This window comes from Meles meles, chromosome 19 (genome assembly GCF_922984935.1).
Source record: "Meles meles chromosome 19, mMelMel3.1 paternal haplotype, whole genome shotgun sequence".
Classification (NCBI taxonomy): Eukaryota; Metazoa; Chordata; class Mammalia; order Carnivora; family Mustelidae; genus Meles; species Meles meles.
This window is the reverse complement of record NC_060084.1, coordinates 57681034-57689977: the sequence shown is the minus strand read 5'-3', so window position 1 is coordinate 57689977 and position 8944 is coordinate 57681034.

Sequence of the window (8944 nt, the reverse complement as noted above, 5' to 3'; positions counted from 1 at the left end):
TTCTCCTGCCTGTGATCCCTCTCTTGCTGTGTCTGTCAAATAAAATCTTTTTTAAAAAATGAAACCTTGCCATTTGCAACCATATGGATGTATCTAGAGGGGATGATGCTAAGTGAAAGACAAATACCATATAATTTTATTCTTATGCGGCATTTAAGAGACAAAGAAAAAAAGACTTAAATATAAAGAACAAACTGATGGTTACCTGAGAGGCGGTGGGTCGGGTGGTGGGCAAAACTGATTAAGGAGGTTAAGACTACCCTTATCTTGATGAGCACTGAGTAATGTATTGAATTGTGGAATTGCTATATCATACACCTGCAACTAATGTAATACTGTGTGTTAAATATGCCAAAAAAACTTTAAATTTAAAAACTTAAATATAGAAAAAAGTTTTTTTTTAATTTTTAATTTTTTAATAAACTTATAATATATTTTTAGCCCCAGGGGTACAGGTCTGTGAATCACTAGGTTTACACACTTCATAGCACTCACCACAGCACACACAACCCCCAGTGTCCATAACCCCACCACCCTTTCCTGATCCCCCACCCCCTAGAAAAAAAATTTTTTAATGATTGTAACTTTCTGGTATTGGCTCTTGAATTGCTAAACAGCCGAAGAAAATAGAAAGTCAGAAATACTACCAAATACAGAGGGAAATTTAGTGTATAATAGTTGGCAAATCACTGGGGTAAAAATGGACTTTTTAATAAATAACCTTGGGGAATAACTAGATAACTAGATCGTCATTTAGGAAAAAAAGTAAAATTGGATTCATACTTCACATCATGCAAAAGAATAAACTCCAAATCGATCAGAGGTTTTAAATTCATACAAGTACCAGAAACGTACAGAGTTGCCTTCATTTGTAGCCTGGATGTGTGAAAAGACTTTCTAGTGATGATGAAAAATCCAGACTTGAAAGGACTGGTACCACTGAGAATGTAAAACTAAAACACTTTTGTATGGCAAACTACACCATAAGCAAAGGCAACAGACAAATGACAGGAGAATATTTACAACCTTGTATATATCAGATAATATACAAAAGACAAAAACCAAAAAACTTCAAGCACCTTCTGAACTAATTTAGAAATTGTCCTCATAATAACATGGGTGTCATGATTTGGAAGCAATTCTGTATGCATTGTAGCATTCAATAAATGTATTGATGGGAGCTGGTGTTTTACTATGGCACAAGAGAGATAAATAAGGGGTGATGGAAGGTAAAGAAGAAGCTGTGATGTTGGATTGATATAAACTCGTGATTAAAAATGTGGATGTTGGGGCGCCTGGGTGGCTCAGTGGGTTAAAACCTCTGCCTTAGGCTCAGGTCATGGTCCCAGGGTCCTGGGATTGAGCCCCACGTCAGGCTCTCTGCTCAGCAGGGAGCCTGCTTCCTCCTCTCTCTCTCTCTGCCTGCCTCTCTGCCTAGTTGTGATTTCTCTCTGTCAAATAAATAAAATATATTTTTTTTAAATGTGGGTGTTGGGGCAGTTGGGTGGCTCAGTGGCTTAAGGCCTCTGCCTTCAGCTCAGGTCATGATCCCAGGGTCCTGGGATCGAGCCCCTCATCGGGCTCTCTGCTCAGCAGGGAGCCTGCTTTTCCCTCTCCCTCTGCCTGCCTCTCTGCCTACTTGTGATCTCTCTGTCAAATAAATAAAATCTTTTTAAAAAATGTGGATGTCTATCTCACCCAGATGATCAAGGTTAACATCACTAGTGATATCATTTTGATAGTGCATACTTTTGACGAGATGTGATGAAAATGGCATTTAACCTCTGTGGTCTTGCTCTCCAAAACATATAACCATAGTAGAATTAGAAAACATCAGACAAATGCCAGTTCAGGAGCATTCTACATAATATGTGACCAGAACTCCTCAAAACTGTGAAGTTCAGTAAAAACAAGGAAAGTCTGAGAAACCCTACAACCAAGAGCAGTCTAAGGGGACATGACTGCTAAAAATAATGGATCCTGAATTAGATCCTGGAACAGAAAAAGGACAGTAGATAAAAACTATGAAAATTACATAGGAATAAAGTATGGACATTAGTTAGTAACATACCAATTTTGGCTCATTAATTATAACAAAAGCACCATACTACCATAAGATGTTAATAGTAGGGGACAGAGGTACAGGGTGTTTGGGAATTCTGTACTATCTTTGCAGTTTTTCTATAAATCAAAAACTTCCAAAAAAAGAAAAAGCTTGAACTTCCTCATTAAACTCTTATCATTTCCTTTCAAAAATGTGTTTTGGGGCGCCTGGCTGGCTCAGTGGGTTAAAGCCTCTGCCTTTGGCTCATGTCATGATCCCAGGGTCCTAGGATTGAGCCCTGCATCGGGCTCTCTGCTTAGCGGGGAGCTGCTTCCTCCTCTCTACCTGCCTCTCTGCCTACTTGTGATCTCTGTTTGTCAAATAAATAAATAAAGTCTTTTTTAAAATGTGTTTTTATATTTTCTGTTTCTATTTGGTGAATGGGCCTGGAAGCAGTGATACCCCAGAGTAATGAACATAAAAACCTAGCGCCCAGACCTTGGTTTCTAAATACCATTCTCCAGTAAAAGAAACCAAAGCTTCTTGGAGAAGTGTCTGATTCTAGGACTGGAAGAGGGAAAGTACATGATGAGTATGGGATATTTTCCTGTGCCAAAAAAATAGGGCAATGCTCAAAACACGGGGAGGGTTCCCTGCCTTGAGCAATGATAGTGTAATAGCACTAAACCTGCCATTACACTCTAAACAAAAAACTAGATAATGTGTAGGAAACAAGTCTTTTCAGATATTGACAAGTAGTGCAAGACTTTGATCCCCGAGAGAACGGAAGTAAATGAGATCCCATCATTGCAATGGCTTTCTCTCTGAAGACCTATTCCATACCACAGAATAAAGAGGAGGAACCAAGGCAGAGCACCAATTTGCTACAATGACACAAACCAACAGTTTGGGAAGCCAGAGTGACTGGACTTTGTGAGGCAGAGTGTGGAGGAAGAGTTGGTATTTCCACGAAACAAGACCTCAGTATCTGAGGGTGGGGGAAAGGCGCCCTGTGCCTTTGTTGTTGTGGAGTTGTGGAGGAGCCAACGTGGTGGAACTTTAGAGAAAGCTTTGGAGACGGACATTTGCTTCATGACATCACGAGGCCACAAGCCCTCATGGAACCAGAACCAAACAGAGTCTGAGCTGGCACCTGGAGGAGAGGGTGGGACAGTTCCTGGAGAAGGTCACTGGGCCATTTCAGGCTTGTGCTAGGCCAGACATTTCCAAGAAATTACCTCAGAGGATAGAATTAACATCAGGGCCCTTGGTCAGACTTGTAGGGTGGGTGGGTTGGCTGTGCCTCCAAGGCTCTGAGCTTCAGGCAGAGGGACGACCTCACTGGGAACAAATACGAGCTGGGCTGCAAAGCCACGACATGCTGCAGGCATGGAGGCCCTGGTCCCCGAGCAAGGCTGGGCTCAGTAGCCAGCCAGCGTGGACAGACTGGACTCAGATCGCAGGTAGATGAACTGAGCTGCCTTCTCGGCTTGTCCTGACTTGTGGGGTAAGGACGACATTTCCCATAAGTGACTGTGGCTCCAGGCCCACCATCTCCCTCTTCTGCTGAATGTCCACCTCGGGCCTAATCTGGGAACAGAATGGCACCAGAGAAGAAGAAAGGGGTTGTATTTTGTGTGTGTGTGTGTGTGTGTGTATGTATATATATATATATATATATATTTTTTTTTTTTTTTTTTAATATTTTATGCACCTGAGAGAGAAAGAGCAAGGGAGAAGGGGAGGGAGAAGCAGGCTCCATTCCAGGACCCTGAGATCATGACCTGAACCAAAGGCAGATGCTTAACGACTGAGCCACCCAGGTGCCCCTGGATCTTGTACATATTTTAATGGTAGAGTGACAGGATTGGCTGATTTATTGGGTGAAATAGCAAGAGAAAGAGAAGTGAAAGATAACGTGAGGAAACTCCAAGCTGAGTAACGGGAAGAACGAATGTCCTTAACTGAGATAGAACACTGGAAAGGGGTGCATCTTTGGAGGTAAGAATGGGTGGTTAGGAATGTGATAGATTGAAATGACTGTGAGACACACAAGTGGAAATATTGAGTTATCATTTTAGGGGCAGTGTCTGGGCTAGAATCTTAAGTTAGAAAATACTCTTATCACGTAGCTAGTTTCTGTTGTTATGTACTGAGGCCAACCAATGTTTTCATTTATTCTACCCTTTATTTTGCTCAGGAGTTGTTTTCCTACCATAAATTATAAATGTTCTTTATTTTTCTGTAGAACGTTATGTGGATATCTAAAAATGCATGTACTTCGATCTGTTTGCAATTTGTTATGCTGTAAAGTGTGATGAATCAATGTTATCTGTAATATTTGTACTTTGAAGATTTATTAAAGTTTTCCTCACAGTCTATAAATAATTGTACATACTACATCGCTCTTTTAAAAGAATGAGTAGGGGCACGTGCGTGGCTCAGTTCGTTGGGCTGGGCATGGAACCTGCTTAAAATTCTCTCTCTCCCTCTCCCTCTATCCATGCTATGATTTCGTGACCTTATTTCAGAGAACTGTGTGTATGTTGTATCTTTTTCAAGGTTTATTCATTCATTAGAGAGAGAGGAGCAGGAGAAGGTGCAGAGGGAAAGGATCTCATGCAGACTCCCTGCTGAACGTAGAGCCTGATGGAAGGTTCAATCTCATGACGCTGAGATGACGACCTGAGCCGAAATCAAGAGTTGGATGCGCTCAACTGACTGAGCCACAAGACGCCCCGAAATGTGCGTGTTTTAACCAGACTTAGAGTTGTGCAACTAAACTGCCTGCCATCACTGCCTATTCACACTAGAAACCTGAGTGGCACCCTGAACTCCGCTCTGCCTCATACACCAAACCCGCTGAGTTTACTTTCCATTAGAGAGTTTTTCTTTCCTGGTGAACAGAACGCATTTGGTCAGTGCTATAGACTGAATGTTTATGGCCTTTAAAATTCATGTGTTGAAAGCTAATTCCCATTGTGGTTGTATCAGGAGGAGGTTCCTTTGGGAGACAATGAAGTCACTAGGCGGAGCCCTCATGGATGGGATTAGCGCCCTTAGAACAGAGGCCCTGGAAATCTCCCTTGTCCTTTCTACCATGTGAGGGCACAGGGAGAAGACGGCTGTCCATGTACCAGGAAAAGGGCCTTTTCTGTATACTGTACTGTACCTTACACATCCCTTCATCTGGAAGTATCTGTATCCTTTATCGTATCTTTTTAGAATAAACGGATAAATAGTAAGTAAACTTCTGACTCTGTAAGCCATTCTAACAGATTAATCAAACTCGAGAAGGGGGTCATGGGAACCTCCAACTTACAGCTGATTGGTCAGAAGCATTGGTTATAACTGGGACTTGAGCCCTTAATCTGTGCGATGTGATGCTAAACTCAGGCACATCGGGTCAGAATTGAGCTACATTTTAGGGCTCTCTGCTGGTGTTGCGGAATTGCTTGACGATGGGGGGAGAAAAGCCCTCACATTTCTGGTGTCAGGATACTGAGATGAGTAGTAAAGGAGAGTGTAGGTTGTCTTTACAATAACTTAACAAAGTATGTTTGGTGCATTTAAAGAAGTGCTAAGAGGGAACTTTATAGCACTAAATGCTTACATTAGAAATAAGGAAAGGTCTCAAGTCACTATTCTAAGTTTCTACATCAAGAAACTGGGAGAGCAAAAATGAACCCAAACCAAGTAGAAGGAAATAAAAGCAAGGTCTTTTGTAGACATAGATAAGCTTTTTCTAAAATTTACATGGAAAAGCATGCTCTAAAGTAGCTAAAATAATTTTGGCAAAGAAGAACAAAGTGGGAGAAATTACCCAACACCAATACTTAACTCCACTGGTGCAAGACAATGTGTAAATGGACATGTAATCAAGACCAGGTAGCAGAGACCAAGCGATATAAAGATAGGGTCAAGGGAACAAAAGAGAATCCAGAAGTGAGCCCACACAAATATACCCAACTAATTTTTATTTTCAGTTACTATTTTTCTGAGAGAGAGAGGGAGTGCTCATAGGTGCAAGCAGGGCAGGGGTAGAGGGAGAGGCAGAGAGAGAATCCTAAACAGACTCCACATCCTGTGCGGAGACCCATGCTGGGCTTGATCCCAAACCGAGGTCATGACTTGAGCTGAAATCAAGAATGGGACGTTTAGGGGCGCCGAGGTGGCTCAGTGGCTTAAATCCTCTGCCTTCGGCTCAGGTCACGATCCCAGGGTCCTGGGATCAAGTCCTGCATTGAGCCGGGCATCTGGCTCTCCACTCAGCGGGAAGCCTGCTTCTCTTCCTCTCTTTCTCTGCCTGTGATCTCTGTCCGTTAAATAAATAAAATCTTCAAAAAAAAAAAAACAAACACAACTTAAAAAAAAAAAAGAATGGGACATTTAACTGACTGAGCCACCCAGGCACCCCTCAACTAATTTTTAATAATTTTAATAATGTTTAACAATTCTTAGCAATTGCATTGAAATATAATTCACACACCATGCAATCTGCCTATCTGAAGTGTACAATTTAATGGTTTATTATATTCATAGGGTTGTATAACTCACCACAGTCCAACTTAAAAGTATTTTTGTCATTCATCACAAAAAGAAATCTGTATCCATTAGTTGTCATTCTTTGTCTCCTCCCATCAGTTCTAAGCAACCACTAAAATGCTTTCTGTCTCAATGAATGTGTGTATTCTAGTTATTTCCTATAAGTAGACTCATACAATATGTGGTCCTTTGTGATTGGTTCCTCTCACATAGTGTAGTTTTCAAGGTTCATCCATGTAGCATGTATATTGGCACTTTATTACTTTTATCACTTTTTATGGGTGAATAGTAACGGGCACTTGGGTGGTTTACACTCTGCCGACTATGAATACCAATGCTATGAACATTTCTATACTAACTTTTGCATGTATGTAAGTTTTCACTTTTCTTAGGTATGTACATAGGACTGAAATTGCTGGGATCACAGGGTAACTCTGTGCTTAACTTTCTGTAGAACTTCTAGAATGTTTTCCAAAGTAGTTGCATCATATTAATTCCCACCATCAGCATTGTGGGGGTTAAATTTCTCCCCATCCTTACCAACACGTTATCTAACTTTGATTCTAGCCATCCCAGTGGGTGGTAAGTGGTGTGCCATTGTGGTTTTGATTTGTATTTCTCAAGGGCAATGGATGATGAGTCCCTTTTCATGTGCTTATGGAGCATTTGTGTATCTTCTTTGGAGAAATGTCGATTCAAATCCTTTGTACATTTTTAAATTGTTATTTGTGTTAGTTGTGTTCTTTTTTTTTTTTTTTTTAAAGATTTTATTTATTTATTTGACAGAGAGAGATCGCAAGTAGACAGAGAGGCAGGCAGAGAGAGAGAGAGAGAGGGAAGCAGGCTCCCTGCTGAGCAGAGAGCCCAATGCGGGACTCCATCCCAGAACCCTGAGATCATGACCTGAGCCGAAGCAGCGGCTTAACCCACTGAGCCACCCAGGCGCCCATCAGTTGTGTTCTTTACACACATTCTGGGATACAAGTCCTTGTTAGATACCTGAACTTACTATTTTTTCTTCTTTTTCTTTCTTTCTTCCTTCTTCTTCTTCCTTTTTTTTTTAAAGACAGAGAGAAATCAGGGGAGGAGGGGTAGAGGGAAAGGGAGAGATCATTTTAAGCAGGCTCCATCTCACAACACTGAGATCATGACCTGAGCTGAAATCAAGAATGGGACATTTAGCCGACTGAGCCACCCAAGCGCCCCTGAACCAATTTCTGATGAAGGTACAAAAGCAATTTAATGGAGGAAGGTTAGCCTTTCCAACAAATAGTGCTGGAGTCATTACACATCCATAGCCAATAAAGGAAAAAAAAAAAAAAAACTTTAACCCCCTGCTTCTTAAAAAATTAAAATAGACCAGATTTAAATTTGCTCCAGTACTAACCAATGAAAAAATAAATGGACTGCATCTTCATTGTGACAACTGAGGCAAAATAAATGGGTCCTTCTTGTTTTTTTAAGATTTTATTTATTTATTTGACAGACAGAGATCACAAGTAGGCAGAAAGGCTGGCAGGGGTGGGGGGGGAGCAGGCATAGAGCCCGATGTGGGGCTCCATCCCAGGACCCTGAGATCATGACCTGAGCCAAAGGCAGAGGCTTTAACCCACTGAGCCACCCAGGCGACCCTAAATGGGTCCTTTGTGTCCGAAGATTCTGTATTTATTTCTACTTCCGAAGATTATGTAGTTTATGACATTAAACTTAGATGTTGGGCAGACATGTTTCTTGATTATCAATTTGAAATTGAAAACTGTATTTCTTATATTTATCAAAGTAAATTTGATTCACTTAGTGACCACCGCCAAGATTCATAGAGGGTTCTGCCCGCAAAAGAAACTTAAGAGATAACGGCTGAGAAGAAAAATGTTACCACAGGCTTTCAGGCTAAAGACACCCAATCTCTATACACTTGTGAAATGTAGAAACGGCTGCAGAAACCTGGAAGTTACCGAAACGCCTTCACTTACGTAAGGTTTGTCTGTATGGTCTGAAACAGCAAGGGGGAGATCATCAGAACTTCAAAACTCAAACGCAAAACCAACTGCAATTTTCCTTGTGTTCCTTCTACTTTTTACACAGGAACAGTTTCCCAGTGTCGCCGTCTTAGTGCAACTGCAACAGCTCCGTTCCTCCTTTAAAAAATACAGGACCGGGGGCGCCTGGGTGGCTCAGTGGTTAAAGCCTCTGCCTTCCGCTCAGGTCATGATCTCAGGGTCCTGGGATCGAGCCCCACATCGGGCTCTCTGCTCAGCCGGGAGCCCGCTTCCTCCTCTCCTTCTGCCTGCCTCTCTGCCTACTTGTGATCTCTGTCAAATAAATAAATAAGGTATTTTTTAGAAACCTACAGGA